Below are 25,220 nucleotides of genomic sequence, written 5' to 3'. Positions count from 1 at the left end.
ATTGTTGATCTTGGTCAGGAAATTTGTCCTTGTTTTGTCTCAGCAAAGTCACATACTCTCAATATTACTAACTAAAGAACATACTTCAGTGTGTGATTTTAAAAACTGATATTTATTAAGCATTTCCTACAAGCCCAACACTTCAATCACCTGCAGTTCTGACCACAACTCAGGAGAACAAGTATTATTAACCACTGTTTACTGATGAGAAAAACAGAGACTGAATGAATAAATTGTCAAAAGTGCTAAATCTAAGACTCTAGCACAAGCATGCATGACTTTAGAACTCATCTATAGGATTCTGAAGAAAAAATAAAAAGACTAGAGTATTCCAGAATTCCAGACCTGCAGACGTGACCAGGGGAACTGTCTGCATTCTGACCCTCTGAGAAGGGATTATGATTTTGTTTTTTTTTTCAGTAATGATGACAAAGCCTTCCTCACAAACAATTCCATGAACAAGGTTTTTTGACTGAACTCTTCCACGGAAGGAAATATTTTTGCCCTGAGATAGAAAAAAAGGTAAGTATGCCTCAACAAAGATTGCAAAGACATTTAAGCATTTCCTTGGTATATCCAACATTATCTTTTTCTGGCTACATAGCAATAGGTCAATATAAAATAGTTAAAAATAATATTTAGCTATACAAATAATCCATGTTTGCTGAAAATAAATTATATAAAAGTATGATAAAGAATACTCCTCAATCTACCTACTGTTAACCTCTATCCCCCAGAAAATAATAATTTAGTGTATATCTCATTCAATATTTCATTTGGAATAAAGATTAGGTATTGTAAGGGAAATATGAAGCAGGTTAGATATTAAAGAGTTATTATTTAGCTAGCAACACTTTCATGGAGCAAGGGGGAGCTTATAAAACATTAAAAACACTGAATACATAATTCTTTTCTGTTTCTTCCCTCCTCAAGGGACAGATTATTCCAAGATCTTCTACTCTCATACCATACTCATTCAGTTCTTTGTGATGTCTTCCCAATTCTACTTTCTTGGACAATGTTTCCTATTAGACCTTCCTTTTTGTTCCTATTGCTCCTCTCCTAGTTCAGATCTCCACTTCTCCTACTTGGACAGTTGTGAGAGATTTCTCATAGAGCTCTCTCCACCTGACTTTTTCCTACTCCCATCAGTGCTACAAATATTGTAGTTGTTCAGTCACTAAGTCGTGTCTGCCTCTTTACGACCCCATGGACTGCAGTATGTCAGACTTACCTGTCTTTCATTGTGTCCTAGAGTTTGCTCAAACTCACGTCCACTGAGTTGGTGATGCCATCCAACCATCTCATCTGCTGTCACCTCCTTCTCCTCCTGCCCTCAGTCTTTCACAGCATCAGGGTCTTTACCAATGAGCCAGCTCTTCGCATCAGGTAGCCAAAGTATTGGATCTTCAGCTTCAGCATCAGTCCTTCCAGTGAACATTCAGGGTTGATTTCCTTTAGGATTAACTGGTTTGATCTCCTTGCTTTCCAAGGGAATCTCAAGAGTCTTCTCCAGCACCATAGTTTGAAAGCATCAGTTCTTTGGCACTCAGCCTTCTTTATGGTCCAGCTTCCATCAGTGCTGCAAATATACTGCCAGATTAATTTCCTAGAATACAGCTCTACCTGTGTTACCTATTTCTCTCATATACTTTTAAAAGCAGATTTACTGAAGTATAATGCACAGAATAAAATTCACCTGTTTTAAACATAGAATTTGATAATTTTCAGTAATTTATGAAGTTGTACAATAATCATCAAATTCAGTAGTAGAACATTTCTTTAATGCCTAGAAACCCTCTATGCATGTTTATATTCAATCTTTATTCTCTCTCTGCAGCCTCTGGCAAATACTAATCTATATTCTGTCTCTATAGATTTGCCTTTTCTGCACATTTTATATAAGTGGAATTTTACAATATATGATCATTTCAGTCTGGCTTCTTTCACTTAGCATAATATTTTAAAAATTTAGTTATGTGGTAGAATTTATCAGTAGTTAATATTATTTCATTGTACAGATACACCACATTTTGTTTATTCAGTAGTCAATAGATGTCTGGATTGTTTCTTGTTTAGGGCTGTTGTAATAAGCCTGCTATGAAAATATATTTACAACATTTTGGGTAGGCTTATGTTTTCTTTTCTTTTGAATATATACTATGAATTGAAATTGCTGGATCATATAGGAACTCTATGTTTTTTGAGGAACCGTCAAACTATTTTCTGAAGTGGTTTCCCCATCTTGCATCCCCTACAGTAGTGTGATAAGAGTTTCAGTTTCTTTACATCTTCATCATTGCTTATTACAGTTTTTTTAAATTACATCATTCTAGTAGGTGTGAAGCTGTGTCTTGTGGTTCTAATTTCCTTTTCTCTAATAACTAATGAGGTTGAGTATCTTTACTTGTGATTATTAGCCATCAGTGTATCCTCTTTGGTGAAATGTTTATCCAAATCTCCACCCCCTTAAAAAAATGAGTTGCATTATTACTGAGTTGTAAATGCACATTATTTGCTCTGTATATGAGTCCCTTATTGAAGTGATGATTTGCAAATGTTTTCTCCCAATCCGTGTCTTGTCTTTATACTTTCCTACTAGTGTTTTCAACTTTAAATTATAAAGTTTTAATTATGTCCAACTACAATATTTTTCATTTAGGCATCATATATTTTGTGTCCTATCTAAAAATTCTTTGCCTAACCTAAGGTTATGAAAATTTTCTACTGTTTTCTTCTAGAAAGTTTATAGATTCTTACATATAGGTCTGCAATCCACTTTGAGCTAACTTTTGAGTATGGAGTGACATAATGATTTAAATTCATCTTTTTACACATGGATAGTCAACTTTTTAACTTTTGGTTTTAAAAAAATCCTTTCCTCATCTATTGAAAATTGATTGAAAATCACTGTACTCTGATAAATTTTAATGGCTCCATATTGCCTACTGAATCACTTCAAACTTTTGAGCCTGAGACTAAAGCTCTTCCACCCACAAACTCAGAGATCCATCACAACTTATTCACAACCAATATAATGTTTCGCTGTCTTCTTTCCATCCCTACTCTGTGTACCAATTAACCTAAATTACTTGATTTTAGCCTGCGTGGTACTCTTCAGTTCATATTGGCAGTGCTGGTGACTTAGTTTATAGCATTTTTCTCCCTAGACACTCCTAGATATTTAAATCCTACCCATTCATTCAAAATCCAGCTTCAATGCACCTCTTCTGAGAGATTTTCTCTACTAGATGTGATCTTTGCTTCTGTGTATGCTCCTGGCTCTCATTCTGTCCCTGTCTTAGGATATGTCCCTCTTTCCATTTTGCATTATAATTGTTTCTGAAAATGCTTTATCCCTATTATAGGGGTAAAAGTCTTTGAAGAGCATTTGATTTGTATTTAATTGATCCTCAATCAATATTTACTTAATGAATGTGAATAATGTGAATGAATAATATTCACATATAACTGCCCTTACAGGTTTAATGGGAAGCAGTTTGCTGATTGTCAAACAGACTGCACTATCGGAATCCAAATCCCAGGACCTTTGCTGATTCTTTAGGAGAACAGTACAACTATGTTTTATCAAGACAGAGAGTGACGGAGTCTGATTAAAATGTGTTTCCTTTTATCGGAAGGGTAAGACTCTTATCTTGTTTTCCAAGGGCTCGGTGGCTGTTTTCGAACATAAAGATCAAAGAGTTTTTTGCCCCCCTCTTCCAAAACCAATTGTAAGATATTTAAGGAGGTTAAATGTGAGGAATATTGTATTCGAATGTGAATTATTTGAATGTGAATCCTAAACATTATTCACAGTTACTCATTTGACATTTTGAAACAGTGGCAAGACAAATGTCTTAGATTTACAGGTAGTCGTGAATGTTTCCATTGGCCAGTCAATATATTTTTGTTTTCATAGCAACATTTGGAAGGTAGGTGCTTGAATCACAACTTTCCATTAGAATCTTTTTTTTTAAAGCTTTTTTTTCTAGAAATAGACTAATGAAGTTTCCAAAGATCTGACTTTTGAATACACTGGATACACAAGAGATGCATGACAATGAAATCCATTACATTCTGACTTAAGAAACTTGCCAGTGCAGTGAGGTCTTATCAAAAGAGAGGTGGAAAATCGGAATAAAATAAGAAAGTTTAAAGTAGTGTGATCTGGAGAATGACCAAAAGATCAGAGTGGGGGTAGGGAGGATTATGGAAGAAAGAAGAAACAAAGAGATGGGGTGAAGAAATGGCTAGTCTCTCTATAGGTTTAAATAAGCTTTAGGCAATTATCTGAACTTTGAAGGGAATTATCTGAACTGCACATCTAAATTTGTTGAGGTTTCTCCACTGTAGCTAGTATCTGGTTAAGGTTTGCATGGTAAACTTGCTTTCTTGTGTCATGAGTGGCTTACCAGTCAAAAAGATTCAATGAAATCTTCAAAGCAAATCTGTGTTCAGCAAAGCAATTCACAGGTCTGTTTACAACTTTTCCATCTGTCTCCTAGACTATCTCCAAGGATGCAAACTTTGGACATTACATTTGTTGTTTAGGCATAGAACTCATTTGATCAAAAGGAATGAGTGCATTCTGGCCCACGATTTTAATGAATCCTTTAGTACAAATTTCAGAATCCTACCTATAAGAAAAAAGTTCACTAAGCAATCATTGAAATGCCTGACTGACAATTGAATAATTAAGATGATCGGCAAAGATAATTCTTGATTGCCTGAAAAATCACTGGAAGGACATTTAGTTTTGCTTATTATAATGTGGTTCAGAATCTTAAACATACACAGATCAAAAAAAATTGAAGGACTCTGATAATCAGGTTATAAGTTGAAACAAGTAATGAGAAAGGAGAATCAGGCAAAAATTGAAGAGAAAGTGGCAAATTTATACAAGTAATGCAAATTCCCAAGCACTTTGCAGAATGCTTGGTCTATGAATGTTTGAGTTTAGGTATTACTAGTTATAGTTTGTCAGTGGTTATGTATTAGAACTGAACATAGGGAGTTCTAGATATAATTTATCATATTCAAACAGGCCTTTCCCATTCCACAGTCAGATATTGTAGAATCCACAAAATGACAGAATTCCCTGGGAGAAAACTACTTTGTAGTTACCTGATGAAGCAATGGGAGTCACACAACTTTCATTGAACTGCTGGGGGTAAAGTGGATTGCTGGCCTTTTATCTTTTATCTCTGAAATTGGTCTCCCAGTAGGGACTTTGTTAAATCTGACACATCTTGAATTTACTTTTTTTGAATTGCAAATTTAGCAGCTAGTGGTTTATCTTTTTCAGCACCGAAATTTCACATTTTGAAGAGATTATTTTTAATGAGAGCCTATTGGTAGCTATTGTTATTCAGGTTAGAAGGTTCAGTTGTACTCTTTCCCAAACCCAGATACATGCTTACAAAACAGACAAAAAGTAAAAGATGAGGGCAGTAAATATGGCTTATTTGTGATGTATGGAGACATGTTTTTCAGACATGCTGAAAAGAGACAGCATTGAGAACAAGGAAGGGAAGTTAATCCTAAACCTTTAAGAAAGTGTGTGTTAGTCACTCAGTCGTGTCTGACTTTTTGTGACCCCCATGGAGCCTGCCAGGCTCGTCTGTCCATGGAATTTTCCAGGCAAGAATATTAGAGTGGGTCGCCATTTCCTTCTCCAGGGGATCTTCCCAACCCAGGGTTCAAACCTGGGTCTCCTGCATTGCAGGCAGATTCTTTACTTTCTGAACCACCAGGGAAGCCCTGTAAAATACCTTTGAAATACAATAATCTGAGCCCAGATACCTTTACTTTTCTGTTCTCCTGGCATCTGAAGAAATATTAATTTTAATAGCTGTTTCTTGCTGAAAAATAAACATTGGCTTATAATACAATGAAATACAATAAAAATACAATAAAATAAAACACATGCCACAGGAACATTTGTGATATAAAGAGCTTCTCCGAGTCTTTTGATTCAGATGGTTTCCTATGAAGTTAACAAATAATGGTTAGAATTTTCCTTTTTACAATTTTAGTTATTTAATTTTAGAAGATAAATTGTCTGACTCAATCAGCTTTAGACATCACTTGTTTTTGCAGAAGCTAATTTAACTTTCATGTATTGGTTCTATTTCCTTCCTCAATTACTAATTACCAAAGATTAATGTTTCAAACAAGGTCTTTTCTCTGTATAATCCACCTCCCCTTCCTGCTCCGATCTAGCAGGAAGCCTGCTGAAAGAGGTCATAATCCTTTTGTTTCCAACATTACAGTCTGTGACACTGGGAATGTTCAGTGTGTGACAATTTCAGTAAGAATCTTTGTGAACAAGTAGAAAGTATAGATCATGAAAAGATCAATGTAAACTCTCCCCAGTAGGTGAATGAGCTATCATGGCTCCTTTTCACACTGTGCTAAGGACCTGCCTTTCAAATGGAACTGAGAGACTTGAAACTGACTAAAATGGTACAGCAACACTATACAATATTGTGTAAACGTTACCAAAGCAGAAGTTTATTTATCACCGACTTCCTATCTCTAAACTGCACCAAATGTATTCAATACAACGGAGAGAGAACAGCATTCTTCTTGGGATTGACCACCATGGAAATTTAACCTCCTTTGCAGACATAGGTATTGGTTAGCAATCCTCTGTTTAATTTATTTAGGTCCATGCTTTTATAATTTTGGACATATATGCATTTATTATATAACTTTCATAATTTTATGACAACTTGTAGGTATCATTATAGTGATCCACTTTCCGTTGGCTGCCAATTAACTAAAGCCGTGAATCAATACTTCGGTACTGCTAACAAATCTAATTTATTCAAATTTGAGAAGACTCCATAAATACACTATCTATTTGAATTTAAAATATTTGATTTTCCCCCCAAAGAACCTTAAAAATTTTTGAAAACAAAGCTAGCCCAGAATTCATTACTCATTATATAATTGGACTGAGGAATTGCAAAAAAGTATTTAAGGCAAAGAATATGACTTACCTTATTTCTTATAACTGCTTTGTTGATTTTCACAAAGAAATCTTCTAAATTCATATTTATATACAAATGATCATACTTTTAAAATTCAAATAATTAAAAATTTGGAATGATATGATACAAATATAATTTTTTACTTAGTAGTTATGTACGCATTGATTTTTTTTTTTACAAAGATGGAGAGCTTTCCAAAAATTATTTAAGCAAATATAAATATCCACTTTGCAAAGAGGTTCGAATGCTGCTACACTTTTTCCCCCCTTGCTTCTCTTTCTTGTGACCAGTCAAAAATCAATCAATATCCAATCCTAAGAAATTTGTTTCTAATTTAGAACCTAAAAGTTGTTTGCTCTGAAATACTTTCATGATTTTAATCCCTTGTCCCTCTGGATTTTACAACTTTTGTGAAAGAGCAAATTAAGTTATATGAAAATGATATGAAAGCATGGAATGACCCATAAATGTACAGTGTGATTATAATTATTTACCTATTGTTAAATAAAAAATTAGGAATATTTGGCATTAAAAATGAGTAATATAATTAAGGAAAATAAGGAATTATAGCTTATTGGAAAACAGTAGTAGTTTATGGGCTCACACTGATAACAAATAGCTAGGTAGCTAGCCAGACAAATAGAAAAATGGGAGAGAAGAGAAGGTTTTTTAATTTTCAGAGTATTAACTCTATACTTGTTGAAGATATAGTAGAGTTGAAAAAAAATGCCATTTTGCTTATCTTCAGAGTGAAGATTCTCATAAATGAATACTAAATTTATAGAGAAAAGATTGATGAAAATCAGGATAAATACATGATATTGATATGACCCCTCACAGATTACTTACTAGTTGCAAAGGGAAAACCAGTAACCAGTCAGTGGAAAACAGAACAAAATTCTAAGTAGATGATTGAAAGAGATCTCATAAACAAGGTGCTGACGGGTATAGCATGACTCCAAATGTGGTTCCTTAAGAAGGATATAGCATCATCTACATACTATTTCTGAAAGAAAATATAAACTGAAAGGAAATATAAACCAAAAGAGGAAATGTCAGGCAGACCCAAGAGAAGGAACACTTTATAAAATGACTGGACTGTGTTCTTAAAAAATGCCAAGGTTATGAAGCTAAAAATGAGAAAAATCAGTAATACTAAAGTGGGTTACCCTTCCAGATTGGAGGGAACTAAGGAACAAGACAACTATGGACAAAACATGATCCTTGGTTGAAGGGTGGAAAAAACTCTTAAATTCATTATTGGAAAAATTGACAAAATTGGAAAAGGAATGACAGATTTGATTTAAAATTATTGCATTGATGATAAATATTGGACATAACTCCTAAGAAAAGAAAATTCACATTCTTAGAAAATACACATGAAACTATTAAGATATGCATCAGGAAAAATTATATTATGTACATATGTAAATCTTTCTGTAATGTATAAATACATAGTTATATCTATATAATTTAAATATATATAATATATACTATATATTATATACTATATTATATACTATAAAGTATATATTTAATATATATAATCATCATATATAGTATATATTATATACTATATTATATAGTATATATATGTAATATATACTATATAAAATATACCATATATGATAGTATTATTATATGATATATTATGATATAGAATGCATATATTATACATTAATGGATGTATTATATATGTATGTATCAAAAAAGGGAATGCAAGTAGCAAAATGTTAAAGATTGGTGAATCTGAATAAAGTACATATAGGAATTCTCTCTATTATTTTTGAAACTGCAGTGAGTCTGAAAATATTTCAAGTTTTTAAAAATGGTATAGTTTTGGCAGATATTTTAATATTCAACAAATAAAAAGGCATGTGTATATCTGTATATATTTTTCCAAGGAGTGATTCTGTTTGAATAATGGTCTTGAGAAATATTTCACCTTTAATTGGTAATTTGAGATGTATCTTTCTGGTGGATAGTAGATAACCTCTAAATATTTATTTGATTGTTTGCATAAATGTATTAATATCAAGCTGGATCTCCCATTTCTGTTTCTTGTTTAATTTTTCCCTGTAATTCTTCAGAGATATGAGTTAATGCTCTTATTACAGAGATAAATTCACCCTAATAAACTTTACCTTTTGGACATTTTGTGGACAGTATTCCAGCTTGTGAGAATATTTTGAACTAATTTCTCAGGTATCATTGTTCATTATATCCTGAAGATCTGTATCATCCATGTGTTTAAAAGGCCTTCTTTCTCATCTTCATCTAAACTCAATAGAAAAGGGGGAGTTAAATGTCAGAGCCCTGCTCAAAACTACTATAAATTTCCCAATCAGATGGAAGTCAGCAAAATTCTTTATGTGTATCTCTTCTAATGGCTTTGAAACCATTGTGTAGATTTTGAGAACATCCACATTTCATGACTTTATCCATGAGAAGAATGAGATGAGACTGGCCAAAGGAGAGAGGATCTGAGGACAACCTGCCAGTGACAAAACAACTCTTGTTGTTTGAGGAAAGCCTTGGCTTGGATTAACAGACTAGAATTTCTAGCAAAACCGACTTCAGGTACAAGAGGAAGGAATAACCACCAAGGCTGGCCAGATGCATAGAATCAAAGAATGGGAGATGGAGGAAGAGAATGTCTTAGGACTCAGGGTGGAAAGCTGTCAGAGTCCTGTATCTCGAGATTCAGACTCTGTGTAAAGGGGGCCCACGGGTTGAGATGTCTAGTAAGGCAGGGTTTCCAAATGTAGTCTCTGGTAAAGATTATCTGGAAGTGTTGGCTTGAAGAACAGATTTAGAGGCCCTGCTTTCACATCTACTGAATTGCAAACTCTAAGACAGGCCTTGAAATTTGTGTTTTTAATAAGCAACCCAGATGATTCTTATCAGGCAAGTAATGGAGCTCAGCTGAAAAGCAAAGGGGCCAGAATGTTTTAAAGAGAGTTTAAGGTTTCTATGAGCAAATTAAAGACTGAAGTGGGTGGATATTTGTTATCAAGTTCTGATTTTGCGTACAGTTTCAAGTACTGTGGATAGCAATATGGTACCACAATCTCGTCTCTGCAAATCCAAAATTCAGAAAGGTCATCTGAAAGTTACTGAATTCTGAAAAACGTTTGACCCTAAAAATTTTGGATAAGAGATCCAGATGACTCTACTCCTATAATCATGTTAATAAGAATAGTTAATATTTATTGAGATTAATCATGGTGCTTGTCATTGTAGGAACTATCTTACATTTTATGTATTTATTTCTAGCTGGGATGGGTCTTCGTTGCAGCAAGCAGGGGCTACTCTGTTGTGGTGTGCAGGCTTTTTATTGCAGAGGCTTCTCTTGTGGAGCATGGGCTTTAGAGAGTGTGGGCTTCTGTAGTTGTGGCTCTCAGGTTCTAACAGGCTCAGTAGTTGTGGCCTATGGGCTTAGTTGCTCTGTGGTACGTGGGATCTTCCTGGACCGGGGATGGAACCTGTATCCCCTGCATTGGCAGGCAGATTCTTAACCACTAGACCACCAGGGAAACCCAAAAGTACCTTGTATTTATTATCACATTTAGTTCTCACAACAAAAACAAGGGCCTGGATTTGCAGGATACACATTCATCCTTTTATAAAGGAAAGTGAACCTGCGGGAATTTAGATAACTTAAATGTTAAAGGTTACAAAACATATTAAATGACAGAGAAAGACATCAATCCCATGCTTTCTGATTCAATAGTATACATGTAAACCTTGCCATTATTCAGAAAAGAGAATAGGATAAAATATAAAACTGTTCATTTTGCTATATACCCAGTGATTTAGACAGTGATAATGAATATGACTTGCTTTTTGTACTGTACTTAAGAGAGTGGAATGAATCAGAGGGCTCTTTTTCTGCACTCCTTGTAAGTGACAGAGAACAGGATGTAAGGGAACCAGAGTCATCATTATCTGCAGGATACTTTTCAGGCCATCCTCATGCAGAATTGTAGGTATTCTAAGAAAAACATCTGTTTTAGCTCCTGAATGATCACCTGACCCATGCCTTTTCACTTAGGTGAGTACACACTCATATGTGCACACAGACATACACACATTCAGACAGGGTTGTGGCAGAAAAGAATTTCTTTGTCTGACAAGGAACAAGAACTGTCATCATTCTGCAATTAGGAGTTTAGAGGACCTTAATCAGTAGTCTTCAAAGTAGAGTATGGGAAAAAAATACTAGAACTTCTGTCTATACTTATTTTTTTATTATTTAAAGATTCCATTTTCATGTTTTATATTGTTCATCATACAAGAGTAATTTATGAATAAATATACACATATTGAAAAGAGTGGAAAATAAATTTGTAGGTCACTGAGCTAAAGAAACAAGTAAATGTTTTCATTTAGTAAGCAGCTTGAGGGAGTGAGATAAATAGTAGCTGGCATTCAGTCTGTAGGCTTTTCAGACAAATGGTTACTGCTTATGGTTACATACAATAGCTTCGCACAACTCTAGGAGGCACCCTCCATGTCATCGTCATAGATTTCTACAGTTGTTCTACTTCCCAGCAGATGGCAGTGAAGTGTCTTTAGGAATGAGCCCCTTTTCTTTGAGGTAGTGGACAGTGCTGACGACCACACAAGGCACACGGATTATTGTCCTTCTCTTTTGCTTGTGCTCTTGCCCAGGGATTGCGCTGATGGTGCCATTAAATCATATACTCTGGTTTCTCGTTATTTATCTTCAGCATTCTAGAGACACAATGTTCAACTTTCATCATTGTATAGTTGAAATATAAAAATTGACCCTATTAACACCATTTCCTTAATTTGCTGATCTAATGATGATAATCAATGCTACTAATAAAATAACACAGCCCTGCATGTTTTTTTAATGAATCCATGATTGCTTCTAGTGAGCGCTTACAAAACATTGATTTCATCACCTGTTTTGAAATTTTTTCTGACAGTTATGTAAATTTCATATTTCACAGTTTCAGGAATACACTTCTCCAATTTAGCCTTATTTCTAAACTCTCCCAGTCTCTTGAGTGTGATTCATCTGGGTCTATAAGATTACACCTACTTCTTAGGGCTCTATGCTTTCTTTGAATTTCAGATTTCAATTCCTTCCTCCCTCTACTGAATTGAGAAGAAAATGGAAGTAAAGAAATTATATATTTTCTGCCATTTATATACATTAATTCAATCTCTGCAAGCAAATGGGAGCATTTATTAAATGGAGTTTTAATTATATCTTGTATAAGATATGATTACTTAGTCAACTGACATTGTTTTTTAAACCCAGTGCTTAGCACTTTTATGTTTGTCTAACTCAAATTTTGAATTGTAGATCTCTCTAGAGAGTTAATTCTGTATCTTTGCTCCACTCTTTATAAATGCCCACTAATGCAAAATAGTATAGTAAATTGTCAATATAAAGTTCAGTTAATATTTAATAATCATAAGAAAGTTTGAGGAAAGAAACATAAGCAGATAACATACTGGAGTTTCTACTACATTGGCAGATGTGCTTATTCACAGTATCGTATTTAACAAGAAATATTTATTATGCAGCCACAGAGACTTATATGGAAAGGTAAGAATGTAAAGTATTTCATAATAAACAATGCCCAAAGCAAGTGTCTTTAGTTTGCACATTCCATGGTTAAGTTTTTAATTTATGTGGCTTAGTTTTTAATTTATGTTCCCATCCAAGGAAATTCTGTACAGAGAAAATACCTGTAATCAAATCCTAGTTCTGCCATGTACCAGCCATGTGAGCTTTAGTAAATTACTTGCTACCCAGAGCCTCAGTTTTCCCATCTATAATTTGGGAAACATAATGTCTCCCTCAAAAAGTAGATGTGAGGATTAAATCATATAATTTTCAAAGGGACCTGATATAATTCCTGAGACCTGCTTCATTATATACATGTTTATATTAGAGTCTAGACCCTTTTTTCCTGTGCCATCTTAGTGGGATGCTTTTGTTCTGTTCCATTAAATTATCCAGAGAAATACTTCTCTGGTTCTAAGAAATTTTAAGGAGAGCCTGTGCTTAGGCTTCCAATCTTCTTGTTCCTCTTCAGGCTGCAGGACACCTTTTGAAGTTAATTTCCTTTCTGTTTTAGGGAAAGCAGATACTGCATGGCAGGATGGCGCACAATCCCTGGATTTCATGTTTCCTGAATTATGAAAATATTCTATGATTATGCTTGCTGCTTTCCCAGTTGGTACCTTGCTTCATTTAAGGTGAAAAAAATTTTTTAAAGAATTAATCCAAGCTAAACAGGAACTCCTTAATAAGTTCCCATTAGGGGGTGGCATGTAGCTCAAAGGACTATTATTAAGCATTTATATAGCACTTTGTATTTACAAAGTAGTTTATAATTACTCTTTTGAGTAGTTTATAATTCACAAAGACTCTCTCAGCTAAATGACATTGTTATCGCCATCTCATAAATGGGGAGACAAAGGTAGTTAACTAAAGTCATGTAATTTGCCTAAGGCTTCAAACAGAAACCATCTCAGAGTGGTTTTCCAAAAGCAGACATAGTCTCAACCTCTCTCCCCTAAGGAACGAAAGAGTAAAATAAAATAGCAACCCCTTACTTATCATAGTCACGTTACAGAGTCACTTTTTTTAAAAAATCTTTTTCAAGTGACCATCTAATATTTTAATTCTGCTTTTTATCCTAGATGTTTGAAGCCTTTGTTTGGCTTATTTGCCCGCATCAGAAACCTCTTTCTTAAGAACCGAAGTGAAATAAGGAAGTTTCTTTCCAAAAACAAACCTTTTCATCATGCATCCCAACCCTTACCACTCTGGAATTAGTAGTGTGCTCCCTGTAAGCAGTAGTTTAAGGGGTGCGGTAAGGAAAGAGGTACTTCCTGTGAAAGTCTAGAAGTCCCCAAATTGGGCTACGAGCAGCTTGCCCCCACCACCTCTCAGCTTCCCCGCCTCTCATGTATTTCTTTCCTGCATCAGAAAGTCTAATGGGTAAGGGCATTTTCTTTTAGGCCAATGCAGTTATCCATGAAGAGATACTCTCTCCTGTTAACTAACCCTATTCTCTTCCTCAGTTCTCCAAACTGCTTCTCCAGTACCCCCAAATGCTCTGTATCTATGTGCTAAGTTGCTTCAGTCATGTGGGGCTCTTTGTGACCCTAAGACTGCAGCCTGCCAGGCTCCTCTGTCCGTGGGATTCTCCAGGCGAGAATACTGGAGTGGGTTGCCATTTCCTCCTCCAAGCTGGTCAGAATTCAGCATGCAACCTACTTTCAAGTGGTTTCAAAAATAAGTATATGTATTCCAGAAAATAAAAATGTGTTTACTTAATCTTCACAGCAATACTTTGTGTGTGTTGTATTATAAATTTACTGATATATTTATATAAGCAACATATGGTCCCATTTTAAAAATCTATATACTTAGATATTATAGTCATACATTTAGTGTGTATAATATATAGTTTACCCTTGAACAACACATGGTTGAACTGTGCAGATTTACTTATATGTGGGTTTTCTTTCAATAAATACTACAGTACTACATAAGCTGTGGTTGGTTGAATCTGTGAATTCAAAGTTAGGGATATAGATGATGGACTGTAAAGTTGCAGGCAGGTTTTCCACTGTAGCCCCCCACATCGTTTGAGGGGAAACTGTGCACATATTACATATTTATATCTAATATATAAATATAATTTATACACAAACATTTTATATACAATAAACATATTTTCTGTATATATATTTATGTTAATATATAGACATGCATTTATAGATAATATATAGGCATGTACTATATAATAAGTATGCATATATAATATCTAGATATATAATAAGCATTTTTTGGAACCTACATTGTTTATGTAAACATACTAGTTTTAAATATGAATGGTAAATTTACTATTATCAAAGCCCTTTGAAAGCAAGTCTCAGGCATCATAACACTTGAAATACTTCATTTTTAAGCATGGACTATATCTTCTAAGATTAAGGGCATTTTTCTAAATAACTGCATTAAGATAATTATACCTGAAAAGCATAACAATAATTTCTAGTATGTTCTAATATCTAGTTCACACTGAAATTTTCCAAAATATGGCAAGAATTCTTTGTTTCTGTTTGCTGGCTTTGTTTTGGACCAGGGATCAGACTGAGTTCAGCTGCTACAATCTCATCTCAGATTTGACCACCCAACTCTCTCCTCCTCCAAGAAGCATTTCTCTGGATGAGTATTTTGTGGAATACACCTGGAGAATCATGAATACTGAGCACAGGAACATTTCTAAATAGGACTGATTTAGTAGTGGCACAGAATGTGAGTTAAATAGCCAATTAATGAGTTGGGAGAGTTGAAGGAAGGCCAGCCAAGGAGGCAGGGCCAAGGCATGGCTTGTCAGGAAGGAAGGAAAATACGTACCATGAGATGAGATGACAGCAACCAGCCACACATGTTTCCTTCTTTAGAATTTCTCTCTCTAGATTTATATATGTGTTAAACAAAAATACCTATCTGTACAGTTTTAGAAACCCAAAGAGATATCCATAGGCACACACATACACATGAACATACAAGCTCACACACATACAGTGGACAAGTGGAGAGGAGAGAAAGAGGGGGGAAAAATAATGGAAAGAAGACAGGAATAGATACTGTCCTTTTAGAGAAAATTTGGAATATAGAAAAAGAAAAGAAGAAAAAGCAATGAAGAGATGAATGCTTACTTGTGATTATTATCCTATCTTTCGTATAACTTAGCTTTCCCGGTATCTCAGCTCGTAAAGAATCCTGCTGCAATGCAGGAGACCTTGGTTCAATTCCTGGGTCAGAAAGATCCCCTGGAGAAGGTAGGCTACCCAGTCCAGTATTCTTGGGCTTCCCTGGTGTCTCAGTCAGTAAAGACCTCATCTGTAATGCAGGAGACCCCGGAGTTTGATCCCTGGGTTGGGAAGATCCCCTGAGAAGGAAATGGCAATACACTCCAGTATTCCTGCCTGGGAAATCTCATGGACAGAGGAGCCTGGCGGACATACTGTCCGTGGGTTCTCAAAAGAGTCGGACACAACTGAGCGACTAAACAACAACAGCAGTTTAACTTAAGATGAAAGGTTTTTATTGAGTGTGGAATGCGGGGTGGGAAGGGCCAAGAAAAAAAAGAGGAAGAGGATTTTACAGAAATTTAGGGAGATAAATGGCATACCTAAGAATGAGAGCTTTGCATTGTATGTTGTTCTTTACTCGAAATACTCTTACTATTCAAGATCTGGGCCTTGCTTGGACATAATCTGTCATTCTTGCCAAATGTGTGTGGTATTTTGGGGATGTGGACAAATCTCCACAGGAACTTGGCTGAGACCTACAGATATATTTTTACCTCCAAAGGCAAACAACCAGGGCATTAACTTGCTCTGCCATTTAGCACTTAACATTGCAACCACAGTAGACTAGTCTAGTGTGGTCCTTCATGAGCTCAAATTAGAGTGCTGTCACTTGCTTTTTAGGCTTTGATTTTTTTCCCTAAGATTTACAGAGAAAGAAATCATAGAACTTAAAGCTGGATAAACCCTCATTGATATAACTGCTTTGTTTAATAAGTGATGAATTCTTGATCCAGGGAGAAGCACACAGGATAGAAGGCCTGGAAATTAATTAGCTAAACTCTTCTGGGCTGATCATAAAACCATTCTGAGACTTAGTTTCCTCATCTGAAAATTGATGTTATTAAAACCACAGTAATTTGCAAGTGTCATTTAGATCTCAGATTCCCAGATCCAACAGACTATGAATTTATTATTCTATGAAAGTGGAATATTTAAGTGGTTTTTGCTGTAATTCTTCATATGGAACAATGGAATTTTGACTACCTTTTTTTTTTTCTTTTGCTCCAATTTTAAGGATTTAGGCTACCTTAGAAGAAAATATGCTGAATCAGGGGAGAAAAGGTTCTGTAATCAGCCACCTGCCATGTCTGATTTGATGAGCTGTTGGTACTGAATAATATGAAAAACAGAATATCCCATAGAGTAATTCAATACTGCTGACATCTGCCCTTGTCTTCTCTGTTCTAATAAAAATTGGAGGATGGGGGAGGGGATGATGGATAGCAATAGATATATCACCTTCAAACAAGAATTGATTCTTTATATGTTTATAAAGAGTAGGCATGGCCTAAAATATCTGCATGTAACAGAGATATTCCTTTGACAATTGTCTGGACCATTACTATTGAAATCATCAAGTTCATAAAAATAAGGAAAGGAGAGAAGGAGAAAAGAAGAAAACCAGGGCATGCCTTCTTTTATTTGATTTGCACAGTTTTGAAATGTATGTGGCAGTTGGTCCGTTCTTAGAGACAACAAAGTTGAAGCTCCCGGTGGCTATTTTTGCCACAGCTTGCTTATTTTGCCACAACTAGTTAAAAGTAAAAATTCAGACCCAAAACTACTCCTGCCTAACCATGTGGATTATTCACTTTTTAGGAGTACCTTCCTGTTAGTCAATACAAGTTTTTTCCCAAATTGTTAGTTACTCTGGTCAGCCAGGCCTGGGACCTGGTCCTTATACATTCTCATCTCTTCAACTCTGCACACAGCTCCTAGTCTCTGTAATGAATCTGATCAAACAAAACCTGTTTCCTGTGAGAGGTCTCTTCTGGTTACCCAGCTCTCAAGGGCTCTATCTCCCATTTCTAAACTCCAACGGCACATTTCTTTTGGCGCTCCTCTATCGGCAATATTTAGTTCTCTTCTCAGTGGTAAGTTTCTTATCTGTTCAAGCACACTGACTCCTGAGAGAGGAGTCTTTAGAAAAGAGGCACATGGCATCGCTTCATCACCAAGCCCATGGCATATACATGTCTCTCCATTGCTATCTGAGACAACAGAGACCTGTGTTCTAGTGTACAAGGGCATGGGTTAACAATGGGTCTCATTCTCCCATTCCACCATCTTCTCACGCTCCCTAGAAAGTGATCCAAATTTTCAAAGAGGAAGAAATGAGTGTCATATCTGCAATCCTTCTTAATTCTGCCTTTAATGAAAACTTGGTTGAAAATTGTAAAGCTTTTCTTTTCCTTCTGTCTTTTGAAGACAAACACCAAATGGAAAAAGACACAGGTCATACATATTCACCTGTTCTAGTCAATGATTTAAATATAAACACTCAACAGACTAAGGAGCAAAAATGAGGGAAAGCATTGATTAGTGAACCTTGTACATCCTGTTCAGAGATCAAAGGGACCAACGAGCAGGGATCAAAGTGGGGGGAAAATACAGAATGTAGCACCCTTGCGAAGTGGCATTTCTCACGATGTGTATGGCTTAATCAGAACCACTCTGTTCAGCAGCTGCAGAGGAAAAGGAAAACAACCCTGAAAATTATTAATTAGGTAAGCTTATGCTCTGTATGCTTTTCATGACATAGAGTCATTTCCACCAGCTTGTGCCAACTTTCAGTGGAGAGTTATTTTTGCAGGAGGGCAACCTGTATTGCAAGTAGGTTCCTTTTAGAAATGGGCACAAAAGCTCATTGTCACAGCAGCTACACAACCACACCTAGTTTGACTCAGGTCTGCAAAAATCCAATATGATGCATCACGTTTGGAGCTTCTTCACACCACAGGAACCAGTTTCTCAGTACTTCATCTGTGAAAGGTTAAAAAAAAAAGAATTTCTTAAATCTATAGATAGCCAACTTGGAAAGTTACAAAGATTAAAATGTTTGACAACGGCATGGTCCTGTTTAGTTTTCAAAGTACTTTCACACAGAACCTTTCATTTGCTAGTCACAACCTTACTTAGGTAACTTGCCATGAGGTCACACAGTTGGTAATTAGCACTTTCTTCCTGGTCTAAGCACAATGATACTTCTACCTGTGCTAGGTCATAAAGTACAATATTTCACACACAAACAAATGGCAATGTTTCTGAATTCAAACAGTAAGAACCTTGGAAAGGAACAGTAATGAATGAAGGAAGTAGAATGCTTGGATCTAAGCAAGGCATTCAAGCAGGATAGTGATAGAAATGCATTGAAAACTTGTTTGGTTTCTAAGGCCATACATTTTCGGCTCTGTGCTGACCTCTAGTATGCTTTGCCTTGTCTGATGGTGAATTTCTCCGTAGTATGTATTAGTTTTCTTAGGGATCTAAGAGAATGGAGATGTTTTCTGAGGCCATGGTGTTGCAGTTATGGTCATGGTGTTGGCAATGGTGGTGGTGGCTCTACTGTCCTGTGGTTACACAGGAGAAGTATAGGATTTAGAAATACCCCTGGCCCCTCTGCAGTGGTTCCTACAGAGTGAAGTCATCAGAGATATGGTGGGATGAGATGTGAGTCTCTATGCTCAAAAAGGTGACAAGCATAAGGATAACACATGGCTCTTTCCTCTTTGTTCTCTGTCCTGGAAGAATGTACACCAGCTGCCTCAGCTGGAAACTATTAATCCAGGAAGTTAGACTGTTCCTAGAAATTCCCTGCGGATCCATATAGATTGTCTGTGGCTATTTTTTACCCTTTCCTTTTTTAAATTCTTCATTTCAATTATAGTTGAAAACTTATTTTTGGGGGATGATTTAGTATATCCTAATATTGTGTTTATTAATGTCCCTGCTTTCTCTCTAGTGTCCAATGACACTGACGTTCAATATTTTGTCATTATTTTGGTCAAAATTTTTTCAGTTATTTAAAATAATTTTAATCTAAATTTTGAATTTTTCATTCATCAGTCCTTTTTTCTGTGACTGACTTTCCTATATTTATTTTAAAATCTCATTTGTTTTATTGATTTTTTTCTCAATCACCTACAATGTCAGATCATTTATCCCTTCTATATCTTATCAGGAATATGGTAAGATACTTTAGACATGTAGGACCAATCCACCTTTTTTTTTCTGCTGTTTTCCTCCCAAATCTGTTCCTATTCAGTAATGCACACATTTTATATTATATAAAATTTGAGTTTTATCCAAAAGACACATGAGCCAGTATTTCTTCCCCCTCTTAAAAAACCTTAAATGCACCTTATTTTTTCATGTTCTGTGCATTGTTATATGGAGATCTGACATTATAAGTATTGGTATTCTTCTTTTTAAAAATTTAATGTTTACTTTATATTGGGGTATAGTTGATTTACAATATTGTGTGTTGCCTCAGGTGTATAGCAAAGTGATTCAGTTATACAAATATTAAAATATGGAGCACTTCATGAATTTGCAAGTTATACTCATGCAGGGGCCATGCTAATCTTCTCTGTATCATTCCAATTCTAGTATCTGTGCTGCTGAAGCAAGCACTGGTATTCTTCCAAATTTATTATTTCTTATTGGTGTTACTGGATACTTTAAAATATTCCTTAGAAGTTCCCCCCAACCTCTTTGGGTGGTATTTTTGATTCCCAGTTGAATCAAATGTATTGTGCAGTTGTCTCTGCAGGCTGTTACTTCTTGGATCCATGCTTCAAAGAACAGCACACTTCAGTATTGGCCTATTGATCCACTGACAGTGTCAATCACTCTCCAAATACTTATTTTTCCCAAATATAAGATTTTCTAGAATTTAGGAGTGATTCCTCCTTATTAATCTAATCATTTATTCATTCAACAAATATTTGTTGAGGGACTTTTGTATGTAGGTTCTGTAGGAAAGACCTCTTCTCTTAAATATTAGATATAGTCTTTACGAATGTGCTCTCTATGCCATTGACTTTCCAGTGGGGCCATTTCTTTGTTCTCTCTTCCTCTTCTGTGCATACTTAAAGAGATGCTACAGGAAAACAGAGTTTCTACTTTTCTTCCAATTTTATACCACATTCTTTTATTGAATGTTCTTTGTAATGAATCTGAGTCCTGACTGTGTAATAAGAGTCTTGGTTTCCTAGCTTCCCTTCTGAATTATTATTACCTCCCTCTACTTAGGAAGTCATCCTCTCTGATAAACCAAAATGTCAAGAGGTCCACCCCACCTCTTCCAGCAATGTGGCCACATAGTTGGTATTTGCCACAGAAGGAAGACAAATGTAACACATTCCCTTAAACTGTTTAGAAATAGGCCCCTTGGTTTCTATATTTTTTTTTTCTTGGTTAGTGTTGAATCTCAAATAGAATTAGCAAGCTTTGTAACTCCCCTTGATAGCTTTTCCTTAGATGACCCTCTAAGTGAACAATTCTCACCTATTTGGTTCAGGCTTTGATCTTCTGGAGTTATAAGAGTTTGCTTTATATATAAACCACTCCCTTCTCCCACTATCCTGAAGTGTTTTCCTCCACAAGGCAATGCACAGTTGGTTGGCAACTGCCAGCAAATAACACCAATTGCCACCAAACTTCTAGCTCCTCAGAGTAACCACTAGATTACAAGAAAATTGCTCACCTTTTCCAACCCACTAGCTTTTGCTGCAAGACAGTCTACACTGGTCCATTACTAGGTTTATTACTTTAAAATGGCAGCCCATAGAATGAAGAGTTCATTGTAGACTGTGGGTGGTTGAAATCAGGTGATTTCAGTATACTAGAGACAGAGTTTAAGGAAAATGGCTAATACCTTAGTACTTTTTATCAATCTTCTTAAATTTTACCTTGGGAAATTTTTTCTAAAAAAAATTTCCCGTTGTTTAAATGGACATATGATTCACTTACAGAAACACTTTGCATTAAGAACTCAATAATAACTCATTGAAAGTTTCTTTCAATAAACATTCAACATGTAATATTGTTGGAGATTTTGTCAAAACATACTAAGTTCAAACTATTTTTGGAGAATCAAATGCAATAGAATCACCAGCAGGCACTGATAACTAATGAAAGAAGGTATAATAATGTTCCTTGCCTGAAGGAGTCAGAAGTCTCAGATTGTTTTGTAAATGTGCCTCCCTTTCTCTGGAGAAGGCAATGGCACCCCACTCCAGTACTCTTGCCTGGAAAATCCCATGGACGGAGGAGCCTGGTGGACTGCAGTCCATGGGGTCGCTAAGAGTCGGACATGACTGAGCGACTTCACTTTCACTTTCATGCATTGGAGAAGGAAATGGCAACCCACTCCAGTGTTCTTGCCTGGAGAATCCCAGGGACGGGGGAGCCTGGAGTGCTGCCGTCTATGGGGTCACACAGAGTCGGACACGACTGAAGGGACTTAGCAGCAGCAGCTCCCTTTCTCAGGTTATAAAAGTGGCTCCCAATTGTATCTTTTACTGAATGTTGTCACCTAATTGTGTCTTTGTTTCTCACATCTTTTGGCTTATAGTCTCTCCCACCAAAGAAGCCTATGCAGTACCCGTTTGGATCTACCTTAGCATTTTCTTCTATGGGATCTCAAAGAGTTGGACACGACTGAATGACTAACACTACGACTACTAGCAATTCCTCTATTACAATAGGAAAAGTAGATCAGGACAAATTAGGAGAGAGTTGTACTCTTTTCTGCAGCAATCAACCAAGGCTGTGGATAATATTGTCATTTTTGAGCAGAGTCATATGAGGATCCAACTGAACCATAACGCAGGATACAAGTAGAAGAATAATGAAAGATTTTGGTTTGACATTTGAGAAGAGATTTAGTGAAAAGCATGGTAGTTCTTTTGTTCTCTGTACAGTCAAGATTGCGTATGCGTGTGCGCGTGCATGTGTGTGTGTGTGTGTGTGTGTGTGTGTATCTGTGTGTGTATCTCCAAAGGCATAATTTAGTTTAGGCCTGGGTCATTAATGGTGAATATTATAGAGTGAAAATTTTGATTTCATTATAAGGAAGCATATCTTGGCAATCATATTTCCTGGAAATGAAGGAGACTGCCTCCTAAAGTAGTGAATTCTATGTTTTGGAAGATGCTGAAGTGGATTCATAATACTCATGAGACAGGCAGGGTATAGAAGTCAATACTGAATTAGATCCATAACGGTGCTGAATGACCTCAAAGGTCATCTACCAGTCCCTCCTTACACACACACACACACACACACACACACACACGAACACACACACACACACACGAACACACCACATCCACTAATTGCTTCCACACATCTTATTCTGAGAAAATCTAAACAGTGCTGGGACAATAGATGGTTCTTCCTAATTGGATAATGAATGATTGTGATATTTTGTGTTTTAGTTATTGCTTTTTAAAAGAAAGGGTTGTACATGTATAAAATATCAGTACTTAATTCATGTTTGACGGAAATACCCTGATAATCTGGAAACATAATTATTATACTACTTCTTTCTATATTCTCACTCCTTAGGACTGATTTTAATAATATTTTCTTGATCTTTCTACCATGATCAATTCCCATTTGACTATTTGAAATAGATATTATGTTGAGTTAATACTTAAGTCTATTATTACTATGCTGATAGATATTCCCTGCTACATTCATAATTTCAGTTTGCAAGAAAATATAAGTGACTGTCCTGATATATGTCCATTGTACCCTGCAGTTTTTTTTTTCATTTATTTTTATTAGTTGGAGGCTAATTACTTTACAATATTGTAGTGGTTTTTGCCATACATTGACATGAATCAGCCATGGATTTACATGTGTTTTTGTGTTTCGAACACCATAGAGTCCCAGGTTTCTTTCTCTGTCTCAAGCCTTATTCAAGGCATCTTCTATCTATTTTTTTCTCTTATTTCTTTTATATTTAAAAAATGGCCTTTCAGATGTTTCCTAACTGCTTTCTTCTTTCTACAAAACCAGTGTGAGGAAAAGAAAATATATGTATTATTGGTAGCTGGCATGCACTTGCTGATGGGCTTCCCCACTCCCCATGGATAATGTTAGGGAGCAAAGTAGACTTTTAACTGAGACCACAATTGGTCTCCAGTTTAGGTGATCTATTGGCTTGCCCTGCCTTTTAAATTTGTTTTTCTTCATTTTAAACTAAAGTAGCCCTTACTGACAAAGTCAAGCTGTACCAAACCTCAGGCCAATTAAAACCACCAGTAAACAAATTCACACTTGGTATTTGTAAAAGGGACTTGGTTCTTTCAGAAGACGATTTTGAGTATTCAATTTAATGTTTACTCGGAATGATGCAGTTATGTCTGCAGAAGTACCTGCAGTCCTTTCCTGCTCCTGCTGTGTCTTCAAGAAGGACCACAGGGGTGAGCAGGTTTCAGTTTGGCAGATCATCTCTCCTCATGGAAAGCTGAGGGAGGAGCCCTTCAATGACTTATCGGAAGTTTGCTCTTGGACTTTTAGGTCTGGAAGTTAGGCTTGTTATATACACCACTTGGTGAAAATTTACTGTAATTTTTTATGAGTTTGAGTTTAATTACTCCTTAGTGTGTGAATTATATTCCTTGTCTTTAATCTTAATTTATTAAAATATTCTTTAGAAGGCATAGTTGAGCAGCAGGAACATTTCATTTCATATATCACCATTTAAAAAAATGATGTATTACCACATACATATGTTTAATGGAAAAGAATCCAAAAAACAACACTCACACACACACACATGTATCTGTGTGCAATGCAGGAAACGTGGTTTCAATCCCTGGGTCGGGAAGATCTCCCGGAGGAGGGCGTGGCAACCCACTCCAGTATTCTTGCCTGGAGAATCCCATGGATGGAGAAACCTGGCAGGCTATGCTCCATAGGGTGGCCAAGAGTTGGACACAACTGAAGCAACTTAGCATGCACACACACACACACACACACACACACACATATACACATACATACATATACATTGGAAAGGAAATGGTTACCCACCCCAGTATTCTTGTCTGGAGAATTTCATGGACAGTGGAGCCTGGTGGGCTATACATGGACACCAAGAGTTGGACACTACTGAGTGGCTAACACACACACACATACATATATTTATATACATGTATACACACACATTTATATATATATATGTATATCTGAATCACTTTGCTATTCACCTGAAGCTACCACAACAGTGAAAAGTAAATATACCTCAATTCAAAAAATTGTTTAAAAATGGTAAATATGTCACAAGAGAAATACAAACTTAAAAAAACCACTGAGTGAAGTTGGAAGCAGATCCTATCCCACTATGAACCTGTGCCAGAATCTTGACTGCAGTATTGTGAAACGTGTGGAGCTGGAGGGCTCAATTAAGCTATTCCTGACCCACAGAAAGTGTGAGAAAATAAATGTGTTCTATTTTATGCTTCTATGTTTTAGGATAATTGGTTACATAGCTATAGTTATCTGGTACAGACTATATTCTCAACCATGTTGTTAGTTATAGCTTCCTTC

General features: G+C 35.9%; 1 non-coding gene across 1 annotated transcript; it reads right to left on the bottom strand.

Annotated features, from left to right (window-relative positions):
• Positions 1-20,181: 20,181 nt before the first annotated feature.
• LOC122446880 lies at positions 20,182-20,288 on the bottom strand. Its single transcript, XR_006271039.1, has one exon. It is a non-coding gene; the product is annotated as a U6 spliceosomal RNA (small nuclear RNA).
• Between the last annotated feature and the right edge of the window lie 4,932 nt (positions 20,289-25,220).

The sequence above is a fragment of the Cervus canadensis genome, chromosome 8 (assembly GCF_019320065.1).
Source record: "Cervus canadensis isolate Bull #8, Minnesota chromosome 8, ASM1932006v1, whole genome shotgun sequence".
Classification (NCBI taxonomy): Eukaryota; Metazoa; Chordata; class Mammalia; order Artiodactyla; family Cervidae; genus Cervus; species Cervus canadensis.
This window is presented reverse-complemented; position numbering and strand designations above follow the sequence as displayed.